Source organism: Periplaneta americana, chromosome 13, assembly GCF_040183065.1.
Source record: "Periplaneta americana isolate PAMFEO1 chromosome 13, P.americana_PAMFEO1_priV1, whole genome shotgun sequence".
In the NCBI taxonomy this organism is placed as follows: domain Eukaryota; kingdom Metazoa; phylum Arthropoda; class Insecta; order Blattodea; family Blattidae; genus Periplaneta; species Periplaneta americana.
This window is the reverse complement of record NC_091129.1, coordinates 95,241,390-95,257,636: the sequence shown is the minus strand read 5'-3', so window position 1 is coordinate 95,257,636 and position 16,247 is coordinate 95,241,390. Positions and strand designations below refer to the sequence as shown.

General features: G+C 33.3%; 1 protein-coding gene across 29 annotated transcripts in view; it reads left to right on the top strand.

The window, feature by feature from the left end:
- Positions 1–16,247, top strand: part of LOC138712124 (ankyrin-2-like) — a 512,384-nt gene that overhangs the window by 335,547 nt on the left and 160,590 nt on the right. The window contains exons 1-2 of one of the 29 annotated variants that reach the window (XM_069843578.1): positions 481–738; positions 908–1,124. The exons of the other annotated variants lie outside the window; for them this stretch is intronic. The gene's annotated coding sequence lies outside the window, so the exon portion shown is untranslated. Of the gene's footprint in view, positions 1–480; positions 739–907; positions 1,125–16,247 lie in introns of those variants that run through there. 29 annotated transcript variants of the gene reach the window in all.

Below are 16,247 nucleotides of genomic sequence, written 5' to 3'. Positions count from 1 at the left end.
ATACTTTTTTGCATGGAATGACCCACCAGTTTTATGTGGGAACATTGACGACTCTTTATATTCAGTTAGAATGTAGCACGTTGTAAGCAGTAATGGAATTTTATGACGTGGCCATGCCCTTTTTTAAACACAGCAGTGTGATTGTCATGACTAATGAAGTTCTGCTTTAATTGGTCTACTGACCACAAAGACCATTCAAATATGTGTTCTAGAATGTGTCTACCCTAAGACAAATCCAATTTGGTTGCATGGCACATTACAGAGGCCAGAGCAAGCTTTTGACAAGCCATATAAGCATTCCTCGATCTCGCATTGCCGTGAGGCATTTATCAGTCTTCTGTCACACATACACACAAATAATCGGCAGTGGCCGATTCCTTCCTAACCTCGTTAGCATAATCCTGGTCACCTACACACACGTACACACATGCAGATGAGCTGTTGCAGAAGTGCTCCATCAGCTGCATGGCTTTCACGGGAGAGGGAGTGAGAGAAATTTTGTGTGCAAGAGTGGCTCATGCTAGAGAAGGCATTTATCGCAGGTTAAGGTGGCTCACCAGTGTGTCTTATCTTTAAGTGGTCATAACAGACATTCGTCATGAGTAAATTCTGTGTTCTTAATGAGAATTGTATGTGTTTTTTGAGGAAAAGACATCCAAATTCAATAATTATGCACAGACTGAACCATTCTCTTCCGAATTTCGTAACTATTTCATTTGTTTATAGTTATCTCGGCAGGTGAGTTGCATCACAACCAAGCCTTAGCACCTCTTAATTTGTTTTTTTTATACATAAAAATTAAGCCACATTTATGAAATAAAATCAATTTCTAAATTTTGTTCATTAACTTTTATATTCAGCCGCCATATTTTCTTCTGCAAGCTAGTGATTGTGATTGCATTTGCAGGTAGTATGGTTATAGTATTTGAGAGCCACCTTGTCAAACTATAAAATTAAAGAGAATACACATGTCTCTGGTATGGTGATGGGCTAGTACTGCTTGGCTTTGCATCGTGCTAAGTGTTTTTATTATATGAACATCATGTTGTGGTGTCCACACCTATGGCATCAGGCAGCGCTCGTCATTGCTCTTTGTGCTGCTGGAGGGAATAGTCTCAGCCCCTGTAAGTAACAGAAATACGTTAATTCTGTGCCACTAGAAAGAGACAAGTGTCTTCATTTTGTCTGATTGAAATGGTTTACTTTTGTTCTAAGATAATAATTTCAACTCAAGTATTAATTAAAAGTGATACATTTTATTGTGAAACGTGATAGTGTAATAAACTCAATTGTGTCCATTAATATAACAGTTATAATGTGGTTAAATACCCACAGAATACTAGTAGATCATATCAGTACATTTTTCCAATAAGCTCTTACATTCACCACATCTGTAAATGTTCATTTCACAAAATCTGTAAAACCAAAAGTATTGTTATACATTTAATTACTTCTAGGTACGTATTTTTAACCTTTTATTAGTAGAGGAAGTGTTACACATATGGAATACCATTTTGTTTTTTCGTTTTGGAACCAACATGTTTTGAATACTGATCATAAAATATCGTCCTGTTTATTGCTGAACGTCCCTGTTATTGGTACACTGGACTTAGAAGTTCGTGAGATGTTATAAAATGTTTGAAAAAAATAATTTCCTCAAAATCTAACATATTTTCTTCATAAAAATGGAGGTACAAATATGGAATAGGCCTGCTATTAACAAGTTACAAGATTAACAAAATTGCAAAGTCAAAATGGTCTCTACTAAGAAAACCACAGAACAAGCATTCAGCATCTTCGTTAGAAGGTATTTTCCCAACCATAATACTAAGTCCAGATGAATCATCTCTCACGTCTTTATTTTATGGCTTCTTGCATTGCCTTTTCATTCCACTGTTTCCTGAATTTGTTGAAAGGTAAGGTTTTCCCTCCTCCTACAGGTGTTAACACTAGTAACGAAACAGAAAACCAGGGTATAAAGATGGGATACTAATAATACTAGTATTTCATATTTGTGACACACCGATGTTGTAAGTTATAACCTCAGAACATATCATTAATTTAAAAACAAAATCAGTTAAACATACATTGCTATAAACGTAGATTATTTCTCTTTAAGAATACAGAGACCTATATTATTAATATTTCTAACATTGAAGAATAACAATTTATGTCCAAGAAAAGAACTTACCGCCAAAATTTTCACTTTCCTCGAAAACGCAATAATGATAAACGGTTCAATAGTTCAGCTTCTAACTGCAAACTAACACATTCCCGAGAAAGAGAATATCAGTGCGTAGTAATTTGGAAGGCTTCTGCTAGAATATAACTCGTCTCAGGTCGTTGGCCTATATCATACTATTTCATATTTGTACCCCTATTTCATATTTGTAACACTTCCTCTAGCAATGATGTAGTTCTTTGTAATTTCTATAATTTACATACTGCATATCCGCACTTCAATACCCCGTATTCAGTTTTGATTTGAAGCTTTCGACACTTTGTTTTACGTTCACGACGTCATATGTTTGTGAACCCTCACCAAAGACAGAGAATTTTATTGATTTCGTATTTAGTATTTCAATTTTTTCATTACCGGTACATTCATTTTTAAAAACATGTAAGCCCATTATTAATTTATAACGTGAACAAGAAAATATTGAATTTACCTGTTAACAATTCTGAGAATATTTCGTCGAAGAAGTTACAGGAATTGTGGCCAATTGGCCAGAAATTCATTCACGCAATTATCAGTATTATAAAGATACTACTCTTCAACTGAAACACCTGTACGGAAGTAAGTTTCAAGAATAAATTTTGGCCACCGGCGTAGCTCATTTGACTGAGGCGCTTGCCTGACGATCCGGAGTTGCGCTCGGGTGTGGGTTCGATTCCCGCTGGGTTTTTCCGAGGTCTTCCCCAACTATAAGGCGAATGTCAGGTAATATAATATGACAAATCCTCGGCCTCATCTCGCTATCACCAATTCCATCAATAACCTAGTAGTTGATATAGCGTCATTAATTAACAAATTAAAAAAATAATAGTAAATTTCTAATGCTCTGTTGTAACGTTCATTTCCCCTTTAAGAAACATAAAAAAAAATTAAATGAAGTTTGGTTATAATAATAACATACGTGAAATTTATGTACCGGTATTGTTATTAATACACGACTGCCTTCATTTGTTGACAAAACAAAAAAAATACCCAATGTCAATAACAGACATGGCGTATATCGTTCATCTATGCCGTGAGGATTAAACTCACTCTCGGATATATAGAAACAAGTGCGGGAACCTGCCATTAAAATTGAACACGGTTTTAACCTAAGACTGATGATTTCAATATCCTATCATTTTATTATTTTCCATTATGAAAAGAAAGAATTATAACAATTGGTGTATTTTTTCATAACTTACCTTAAAATATTTGAACTAATGCTCATATTAATCAGTAGGTTAGGTTCTAACGCACACTAAACGTCTACATATTCTTGTATGTTATAAAGTTTGCCTTTTTATATAATATGTCAGTAAATTATTCCAATATAAATAATAGTATATTATGAAACAAGTTCATAATGCTATACGTTATGGCATGAGTCAATTTTTAGGGAATGAGCAAAGCGAGTTTCCTAATTTTGACGAGTGCAATAACTGTACAACATTATAAACGTGTTTCATACGTTATTTTTTGTACGATAGCATTATAAAACAATTCATAAAGAAGTAACATCAGGTTTGTAATGATAGTAGTTTGATATCATGATCTATGAAGAAAACGGTTGCTATGACAACAGTGATGTTAATATTATAACATGACAAATCGTTTCATAATGTCAACTTTATGACAAAAGTTATGCCCTCATAATAGAAGTCATGACGTTTTAGTTGACGTGGTAATATTTTACGGGTCTGGTATAATAATGTGGAATATTATGCACTATTTTCACTAACGATAAAGCATTAAAACACGCTATAAATCTTGCGCAGTTGGCCTAATTCTGGCACTGGTGCCAGAAAAGGTTACTAGTATTTCATGACGTCATCACTGCCTTCACAACACAATTTGATACAACGTACCTGTAAAAAAAAAGCTTCAAAACAACAACAAAACAGTCTTAGAAACGGTTACTTAGCAATCATACAATATATTACGTCATATCTAGTACTCATGTCTCTACTACGTCATAACATTACATTTTGTAAATTAATAATAGTTTTTTTTCATATTTTAATGCTAGAATAGCATAAAATGTTGTATGTGACAGTTGTAAGAACAGATAATTATACTAAATTATAATTAAACATCAACAGGAATATAGACTACATACAAGTAAATCACAATATATATTTTTATATACATGTTAGTGTTTACTAGAGATGAACAAAACAACTGCCGCTCTCGCTCGCTGTGTTCGCTGCATTTGTCTTTCGAGTCTCGGCTCATCATTCTCGTGCGCTTCGAGTCTCTCTCGTCATTGTCGAAATAGCATTTGGTCGCCGTGGAAAGATTTCGTAACTTTGAATAACATACATCATTGAAATAAATGACATAAATGTTTAAATGAGACAAAAAGACAAAACAGAACAGTATCTTAGTTATCAAAATGTCCTGGTTCTATTATATGATATTACCTATGGTTATATAAATACAAAACAAAAAAACAATTCTCAAATAAATTTGCATTTGTAAGAAACATAAAACATGACATTAATATCTTTTTACTTTAGATTGCACACTTGATCTTAAACATATGAAAAGAAAATTCGTAGCCTTTTAATAAAGGCCTAGAGATGATGTTTCAAATAGGCTACTTTTTTGTTTATACATATATAACAGTTACCAAAGTGGATAAAAGTTCAGTCTGGTATAAACAACTGCTGACTTCGGGACTTCGGGAGATGATCAATATCGAGTCTCGGAAGACTCACAAGCAGTCTTTACGTCAAGGACGCGACGTAATACAACATTGTCGTGCTGGTTTTCGGCTTTGCAGGCGCTGTTAGTCTCGTTTTCTCGATCGTTGTTCATCTCTAGTGTTTACTATACGAACTACCGACAGAATATTCAAATAAATCATAGTTGCTCAGTAGCAATAAATGTATAACTATACAGATGATGAAAGTAGAATAACATGTGCAGCGTGATACAAAATAAATTGTATAATTCCATAAAAGTAATCGTTCCATTTTCACACTACACGTCGTTACAACTTATATTAATATCCAATCTATTTATAAATAAAATATTCATTTCCATACTACTACTAATTTATAATATTAAAAGAATAATTATTTCCATTTTCATACCATATACTGGGTGTTCATTTCAAAGTGTGTCATGACGTCACTGTTGTGAGTCAGCGATTTGAAGCGAGTTTCAGCTTTTATGTCAGAGAAGTTACCTATTAATCAAGGCGTTCAATCTGAACTTGAGAACGTGTACTGTATAACTTGAACGTCGTAGCAACAGATGGCGGTCTGTACGGTCTGTGTGCTACCATAACCTCTTTCGAACTGTGTTTTGCGCGGGCAAGTCGTACGCAGGGTATTTGTTATCATCCGTTGCATACCGCAACATTCCATAACACAAATCAAATGCTCCGTGTCCATGTTGACCGTCGAAGTTAATGTCCAAATACGTAAGTAATCGTCTTAACTCTCTCGCCATATACCGACAGTAAGAAAAAAACTCACCTCAGTACGTGTTTCCAAACAGTTCACATTCCTGCCACTACCGGTGTTACCGCACGTATCGGTACGTACTTCCACAGTCCGTGGGTATCCACGGACTCTGCGTACTTCTGAATGAACGCCGTACTTGCTAGGCAACTTCTCTCGCATTTAGGTAATACGCCTCTGCGGAAGTTTAGGAAGATTTAATTCTCTAGGCTCACCGGCTAGCCACATGACGACATACAACGAGCCGTGACACACTTTGAACTGAACACGCAGTATTCATGCATGACAGACACTAAGTTCGGTTCATTTTGTCGAGTATGGGGAAGTTCGATATTCGCCGATGTTCTCCCTGCAAGAGAAGGCCTGTCGTGTTTATTCGATCATGTTATTAAAATATTTGCTGCTCACCTCTCCCATCCGTTCATTTTTAAACCGCTTAAGGATTTGAGCACATATATTGCGATTAGTTTTTCATATGGAATAAGACGAAGTTTGTATGTCTTGTTTCCTCTCTCATTTTGAACAATGCACGATAGCAGTCGGTACTATAAATATATGAGTATTTTTAAATATATTTTCTTTGATTTACTTATACATATATTTTTGTGAATTTTTAGTTATAAGTGTTAATAAATACAACAATTACCTGCACGGATTACTATGCGTAACTTTGAAATATATGTGCCTGACATCCTTATGCAGCTAAAGCCTAAGGCGCAGGAGAGGAGGGAAGTAAGGAGAAAGGCACCGAACATGAAGGGGAAAGATTGAACAAACGCAAACCGATTTTCGGTTGTACAGAGACTCGGCAAACATGAACCGAACATATGGGCTATTCCATCTCAAATCGACCGAAATATAGAGAAAATTGACCCTGCAATTTTTAAATACAATGAAACTTTTTCTGTCCGTTGACAACTGTGATACAATGCTTTGTGCAAAGTTTGAGGCATCAGAACTTCATAGTGTTTAAATTAAACATATTTAAATTTATCATATTTTCATAAAATTAGCAATTTTAAACTGTTGTGGCTCCGAAACCCTTTCACCCAATGATCAAAATCATGGTTTATTTTGATGCTGAGAAATTAAAGTTTATATTGACATGTAAACAGTTTTTCTTATTTTTTACAGAAATGGAGAAATTTAGATTTTTCTTCATTAAGGCGCCTTTGACCACGGAAAAATATTTTTAAAATATATGGTTAGATTCCGCATTGAAAGTACAAATAAACACATATTTTTTACTGGTGCACCGTTGATAAGAAGTTATTGAACATATCAAATAAAGAAAATAAATAGTACGCGCGTGAAGTAACCAGCTGACTGTGAGGCGGGAGCTAGCCGAGACAAGCAAGGCCAGGAGACAAACACGTGATGTTTCGTCTAGTAGTGCATAGCTGGGCTAGCTTTATCACAAGTTTTCATAAACACAGGAGCAAAATGACGCCCAACGTTCGCTTATCTTCAGCTCTCGGCCAGTGCGTGCGGTACTGCGCCGTTTAAGTCTAGGCGTGTGAAAATAATTTATTTAATATCCTCGAAATTTATTGCCGAGCCTCTAAGCAAACAATGGCGAATCCCTCTTAATAATGCAAGGTTTTTTCTCAATATTTTTTACATCTTTACAAATTGGCAAGAAGCCTAAAAGTAAGTAAAATCAGATTATCTCTCTCTCTGTATACAATAAAAATAAGGATTACTTATCATAACCTACCAAATGTCAGCTTCAAAATGAGCTAACGTTCAATGTTCTGGAGTAAATGGTTCCAGAGTTCTGAGCTCTGAAAGAGGCTTGTTTTTATAAAATACGCTAAATTTGTCGCTTAATAGTACGAAAACCGTTTGACTTTCGGTAGTATATTTTTGAAAATGCACTGTCCTCAGCACCTTGTATAAATAGGGAAAAAATTAGAGTATTAAAAAATGCGAGGTTTTTTACTGATCGATTTCATATGGAATAGCCCATATAGTCTCTTGCCGGTTTTTAACGAGTTCAGTTATTTTAATTTACATGCTTTACTTTTACGTATTGTAGGATGCCTATGGAGTAGGGCGAAGTTTTTAATATCTTGATATCCCCTCTCATGTTTGGGCTTTGCACGACTCTAGTGTCGTTACACATTTCCAATATGAAAATGAAGATAATAGACTCTCCATATCGCAGATAAATATCATGCAGTTAAATACTTCTTGAAATGTGTTTTATATCATGACTTTACCAGCGATAGATATAAACAAATCGCCCGTTGCTTAGCAACTCGAAGGCAAATGAGTAGAATTATAATAGGGAAATACTTTTGATCTGTAGATGATAAACTTCTAATCACAGAGGCCGAAATACGATTGCCGGTGGAACCTGTCATAAGTTTTTAGACAAACGAGCTGTGAGTTAGAATTTTTTTTTTTGCCTATGTGTCTCTTTTCACTCGTCTCCCATTATAGCCATACTATAATGTCATCCATTCTGAATAGTCTATGTTGTTCACAAGATAATTAAACATAGAGCCCATATACGAATTCACAGTTTTATTTCCTAATTGCTGTGGAGTTGCAAAAAAGTTTAGGAAAATTATTGCACCAGTAGCCATTTGTTTTCTTAGGTTAACAATACTATTTTATTTTAATGTCAAATATTTCGCCATTAAAGCTAATGCCAAGAATTCTTAGAATGTGGTACTAAAATTGGATTTTATTCAAATCTTGGGATTTAAAAGATTTTAAAATACAATTTAGGTTCTTGTTAGTATCTTAGAAAGAGAGGAAAATTTGCACCATACAGACTTTTATTTTTAAGACACTGAATTGATTTATTACATCTTCAAGCATATAGTTTAATACCGTACTTTTTAATAACGTTCTAGTGTTAATTATAAGACACTGTTCTTCGAAAATCATTAAATAAAGCAAGAAACTCAGAAGACAATTAGAATTTTTAAGCCTTAACCACCATAGTAGATAGTTTTATTTCTTATCAGATTCGCAGATTTTGTCCACCGTAACTTGAAATGTAAAATAAAATTGAAATTTCATATTAATAATGTATGAAGAGACTAGTTTCAAACCTAATAATCAAGAACTCATTACTGTCTTTTGACTTACTTAAGATTGACGTTTATGCGATTTCATTTTACTTACACGAAGCACAGAGAAAATGTTATCACTATCACGTTACTTCATTTGATAAACATTTCCATTATCCATATGGAATAACAAGTATTAGTTACATACATGCTTACGATATATAAATTACATACATACATACATACATACATACATACATACATACATACATACATACATACATACATACATACATACATACATACATACATACATACATACATACATACATACATACATACATACGTACATATCGGGTGTCCACCAGTCAGATTGATTCGGCAGTGTTTTGCTGTCACTCGTATGTTAAATAACTTAATTTACCGACATACTTACTTTAGTTAAAATTATTGTAAGTGATCAAATGATATTCATTATTACATCAGACAATCCATGTGTTCACCTTCTGCGATTCATAAAGTATGTTTATTATTTCAATCAAATATCCATTAATTGTTTACTGAAATTATATTTCATGTGCATGCTTACGGTTAAATTGACTCGTAAATATTGAATGTGAACAAAATCTGTTAAGTAATTCGGAAGAAAATGCCGCTGTACACACGCGAACAGAGATATGCATACCTTAAACCTCTAATCAGACACGCTGAAAACTTGTATTTTCACGAAAATAAGAAAAATATCTCATATTATATTAAGTAGTTTACATTGCGACATCTATTTATTTACGAAATATTCTATCGAAATTTGTAAGCGTTTATATTGCACCTTTCAGTAATATCAATGCATGGAAAGGCACGCTTATGACTCTTATAATAATGGACACAATTAATAGAGTTCATTAATGATGTCAGTTATGAAGTGTATAAAAATTAATTAATCAGAGTAGAACTATAATAATTTTGCTTGTATCCTTTATTGTATCTTAAATTCAAAATTTGGATTGAGGTGAAGAAATTGAACTTCATATTTCTCTTCAATATTCCAGTTTTTCAACATTGTAAAACCATATTCGTATCTGATTGAAATGTTTACTATATTTAAGCCAAATTAAACATTTTATAAGAGATTTATATTTGAGATAAAATGACACAGTTAACAATAATGAAGCATTTCATTTCTGGCTCATGTATACAGTACATGTCTTTAACATTAGTGGCACTCCCAAAGCATTCAAAGTAAAGTTGTTGAAACGCACTGCATAGTAAATTTGAACTATTGTGTGTTTTGTTTCAAGGTAAATACGTATACGTGTGTGTATGTGTGTGCGTGCGTGTGAGAGCAAGCGCGGTTTGAAGTGTGTTTCACTGTGGCTGTATTGTTTCCTCCAGTGCTAATTACTGTTTCAACTTAACATTACTATTGTCAGAGGTGTGCAGTGCATTTTGTGTGTGTGTTCGGCATCATCTGCTTTGTTGATGTCTATCACAAATTAACTCTAACGGGGTAACAACATTATTACATAATTATGCTAGTCAGACCCACGAAATGCGGCGTCAGTCCTTGTTAAAACAATGCTTTGGCTCCCCCCAACCCTTCCTTTACCTAAGAACCTCAGGTGAGTCACAGCTTTGTTTGGTTCTCATTGGCTTGATGTCTAGATCTAAGAGCATGTGTGTCTAGGACAATTAAACTTCCAAATCATTTTGAATGCACAACAAAATGAAACCTTCAGTTGTGATGTGTTGATGTTGCAGTTACAGTAACTTTTTATTTTCACTTTGATGTTTCATGTCGATGTTTAATGTTATATTTATGACTGTTATGTATCGAGACTGCTGGTTAGTAGTGTAGTATTCTGCAGCGGTGTTAAGTCTGACGTTAAACATCGATATGGGATGATGCAGCATGGGTTGCGTTATGTTCATCAGCCACAACCCACAGCGCCTGCCCTCCACAATCAAGCTGTGTTGAGGTTTGTGATTGATTGTGTCAGAATTACATAAATCTGCTCTAGGTTTAAAATCTCTTCAATGAAATAATAATTTACAACTTTGCCAGAAATTTTCTTTTTCAATTTCCATTATTATATAGTAGGAATACCTTAATATTATTATTACTACTATTATTAACATTAATGTAAATTCATCACTTTTTAACCTCATTTCAGAAGTGAAAGGTAACTCATTAGTTCATTACAATCAGAATGATATTTATGGGAGATCTTAGTTATAATTTTAAATACTTCGCTTTTCAAATGTGTGACACAATCACAATACCTCACGCAGCACATGGTTGTATCACATCAGGAACAATTAATAGAGATGCTTTTCAGTTTTGATTATTTAATGATGCAGTGCTTTTATCTATTACATCCAATTTCAAATATCACGTGCAACGTAGGAAGCGCTATAAAACAAACATACCGGTACCGATAATCATTAATAGAGGAAGAAAATGTATAAATAATATTGTCTATTGGAAATAATATTTTATGTACACCAATTTAAATACAAATTACTGCGACTTTCATCACAAGTTCAATAGGACTGTGCTTACGTTGGAAATATAGTTTTCTTCCGTTGATACTTGCATTGAAACAGTAATGATCGCTAAATAATAATCAGGTTTTTATGACTAAATCTTTATATACGTCAAATCATTAATGTAGGACCTTTAATAAATACAGAGGAGCTTTTAATTGTAAATCTTCCCGATTTTGTATAGATTCTAAATTAAATGTCGATTATAGAAACAATAAATAGCTCAGAGAGTAAGAGTGTTGCTATAATAAACATTCCGTCTGTTTAAAATCATAATGCAGGCTGTGTAGAGACAAGTTGTGCCTGTGAAGGGATAATATTTCTTGAGTATGTAGTAGATTTCTGTTCCTGCCAGTTTCTGATTGATACTATCAAATTTTACATTCCTGTTAAGAAATATAATATTAAAATATCATTTACAAAAGCATTATGCTTAAGTAACAAGTTTAATGACATTTTGAATTGAAAGTTACGGTCGTTAGGTTACTGTACAGTAAAGTGGGAAATAGAAAATAAATTAAAAGAAAAACGTGTAATATTTATAATTTCCCAATAAAGACATTGAGAGACCGCGGAGGATCACTGTTCTCTTAATGTAAACCAGGAATCGAAGTCCAGAACACTCGGTACTTAAGTTATACGTTAGGTCACAGTTAAGAAGTCTAGCATCATCACTAAAAATATGACATACAAGTGTTACATTTATTTAAATACGAAGTAATCATTCGATTCAGGCAACTAACGCGATGATCTATAGAGATTTATTCTTGATATAATCTCAGAGATCTTTCCGTAGATATTTCTTATTGGTAGAGAGTTCAGAACTTATTTTCTCTGTGACTTTTCCATTCAGGCCATCTTCTCTGTGACTTTTCCATTCGATTCTTTACATATCGTCGTTGTTCCTGCAATAACTCCTATGTGACATTATCGATTTTCAGATTTTTGCTCTATTAAATAACTTAAATAGTGATACAGCAAATAATAAAATCTCCTATATGTAATTATATTTCTTTCTTTCGAAAATGTAAGAATTCACAATCCCCTTTATACGGCTGCCATAGGATGAATAAATGTGTTTTTTCCTCCTACTGAAAAATTGTATATTTTGCACATAGGAGTTATTGCAAGAACAACGACGATATGTAGGAAAACAGTTTCTCATATATTTCATATTATTTCAATATGTTAGAACTAGATAGACTTACAGGTGGCAATGTGGTGTGGCACTATTATAATATTTACCAGGAAGAAAACGTAAATAAGTTTAGGTTTATATGAGGAGCCTTAAGAATTTCACTAATATTAAATATCACTTTCATTTCTCTTTTATATCGTAAACGTCTGAAGGTCTTTATTAAATATTAAACTTTCATAATCTACTTCTCATTTCCTCTTCTTTGTTTCGTTGCTACAGACATTACTCTCTCCAAATTCGTTCATTAATGTACAATTTTACGAAAGTCGTTACGTTAGAAATAGGCAAAATTGTTACCGATCCTAGTTTATATAAATACACTCACTGGCACAAAAAGTTAAACATTTAATTTTCGTAGTGTTGACTTAGGGTTCCGCGGCCGGTGTTTATATGTTGTAAGTTTCCGGGTTCTTGCCGTGTTGTCATTGTTTCTAGAACCTGACGTTTCGACCAACATACTGTGGCCGCTGCAAGAACGTAGAAACCTACAACCTATTTAATGTTCTTACTTTTTATTATAAGATTTAAATTAATGCTATTGATAACCATACGTACCGAAAATATGTTGGTTATCACAATAATAAACCGAAATTTTACAGACATTTCGTTTAATTAATAATTCGTTTGTTTTCTACTCACAAACATACAGTAATTTGTATGAATATCTTAAATTAAAAAAATTGTAGTGTTTCGCTTTTAGTGCCGGTCAATGTATTAATATTATACCATGTAGATAACAATTCTTCTTGCTACGAAAGGAAATACAGTCTTGTAAGAAAACTATAGGCCTATTTGTCTGTATGTGCGAGTGTTTGTCTTAGTGCCTTTTGAAAACACAATTTGACAACATCTTTTATCTTAGCAGCAGGCTATTTGTCCTGACACTCTCTCTTCTAAGCACTTCAAGAAAATTAGAATATTAGAATTTGTTACCAAAAAATCTCTATATTTTTCAGTGTGATATACACAATTTATGAGGCGGTACATGCAACAATAAAATAAATTAAGTTTTTATTCGTCCTTCATATTTAGAAAATAAGAGTTAAAATGTAGGTATACAGTAAGAAGACGTATAAGGTGAGGATTTACATGACTGCTATTCCCTCAAGGAAAAACCATTCCATTTGGTCATATCTCGAGCTATCACCACTCCAGTCCATTCTCAATTGCTATGTAACAGAAATCATCATGTTCCCATCGAAATTCTAACGTAAATAATATATCACTGTTGTATTGGTTAATATATCTGTAGATGTAACAGAAACAAGCTATTGTATGAAATAAAATCAAGTACCATTTGATGAATGGAACTTTCTGGGGGTGGGAAGGACGATTGGCCGATTTGCACCTCAGCAAACTGATAACGGACTACTAAAAAGACGATCACTTACAGTTATATTATGCCATTATTTTGCGCAGGATTATGGCGAAGCGTGTTGTTCATTTGAAACGTGCGCAAGAACTTCTCCGTTCACAGATTGAATGCCTGCAGTTTGCATCATTATAATACGTTTTCTTTATAAACAATCTCTGTATTTGAAATATTTCTTCTTCTTCTTGTACTCAACTTCATCCTCTTCATTCTTCTTTTTCTTTCCATATCTAATTCTTCTTCTGCTTTGTATAATGTGGTCCTTCGCGGCTATTATTCTGGTACTAGCCGTACCCGTGCGCTCCGCTGCATCTGTTAGAAATAAATATAAAGTAATTACATAATTAAAATAGGACGTTTGATCCAGGGAACATTCGTGTTTGATAGAAGGATAAATCGTTTAATATGTTACTTAATTTAAATTGTATTTAAATAATTAAAATGGGGTCATTTTGGTCCAGAGAGCAATCATTTGGTGCAATGACAATTCCTTTAACATGTTTCTTAATTGTTATTACATGCAACCATAGTTTAATGAAGATTGACATATCATTTAGTTTTAATGTGTATACTTTATATTACTTGCTATATGTTTCAGAAGTTACTGTAATAACATTGTAGAATTATGTCCATCTAGAGAAATTACACTTTCCAATGGTGAAATAATAATTAAACAATTAATTAGCTTCCGATATTGCTTCATACAAACACAGAAACATTCTCTTAGACTATGTTTGATAGCTTTCGATTGTTGTTGTCCAAGGCCCCTTATAGACGAAGTCATTTGTTTTTATTTCAGTACAGCAGCACCTTAGATGGCGTTGTTATTGTAATTTTAAAACTCATTTATCTCATTAAATATCAGTCCCATCAAAATTTTGTATAGAATAAAACTTATCGGAAATTATTTTTAAAGAAACGTTTGTTATGTAATATTTTTCATGATAATCAATAATAAGCGAGATATTTCGATTTATTTAATTCAGGCCCCCTTATAACCCCCCTTTTAAATAAAGTATTTTGAATGCCATATAGCCTAAAATCTAAGTTACAACGAACTTAATTTATATTCCAATTTTCATATAAATCGGTTCAGCCATTATCGCGTGAAAAGGTAACAAACATCCAGACAAACAGACAGATATACAAACAAAAATTTCAAAAAAGGGATTTTCGGTTTCAGGTTGGTTAATTATACATGTTAACACCAATTATTTTTGGAAAATCGAAAATTACCGGAAAAATTTTGGCTACAGATTTAGGATTATTTGTATAGATTTTTCTGGATATAGAACAGGAATTTAACATTGCCATAACAAACCTATATAAAAAAACCAATGAAGAAATAATGTAATCAGTGGGCCATGTTTAGAAATTAGCAGTCTTTGAGAACTTGTAAAACAATAGAACACCAGGCTTTGACTTAGGAACCATAAAGACGATGCCATATGTGGAATAGATAATGCAGTTCTAGCAATACTACTTCCTCCCCAGTTATCAATAGCTGAATTTGTAGCTTACATTTGCAGAAATTGATATACGAAGATCCCAGTTCTCTGAGGGAAATAGGGAATATTGGGCATGTAAGCCTATAGGCCCTGAGAAATGTTTCCTTTATGTGAGTTCCAGTCACCCTTTTTAGGCAAACTGAGGGAAAACTGCATTGGAAGAGGTACCCAAAAATTAAAAAAATAATGGAACCATTTGCCATTTTATTAAATTAGCCAATAAAACTCAGAGGAAATAGGTTGGATTCATCACATGGATAAATATTAAAACTAGGGGAAATGTTTTTGGCACAGATATGTTCAGAAGTGCAGAAATAAATCGCAAGGAACAATTAAAAAAAATGTAGCTTATGAACATTAATTTCACCGAGCGAGTTGGCTCAGACGGCAGCGTTTGAGACTCGCATTCGGCAGGTCTCATCTTATCTTACACAGATAATATTTTACATATTGATATCATATACTTGTCAAAATAGATAGGCTTACAGTTTTTCCTTCCTTCTTTCTTTTCTTCTTTTTTTCCTTTTATTCTGCTTTTCTTTCTTTTCATTCTTTCGCCATTTTTTCTCAATTCGTTTCCTTTTGCTTCCTTGTTCTTTCATTTTCCTGTTTTAGTTTTCTTCTCTTACATACAAACACGCTCACATAGACACATGTATGTAGTACGTGTACATACATACAAACATACATACATACATACATACATACATACATACATACATACATACATACATACATACATACATACATAGTCACTGGCATTTTCTGGTTTGCAAAACTACCACCTTTATTATATTATTTTAATTGATTCGAGATTGAATTGTTACTTATTCCGCTAGCATTATTTTAAATTATTCTTTCTGAACAGTGATTCCTTTAACAGCGGCAAATATCAGTTTCCATTCAGTTCAGCGAAG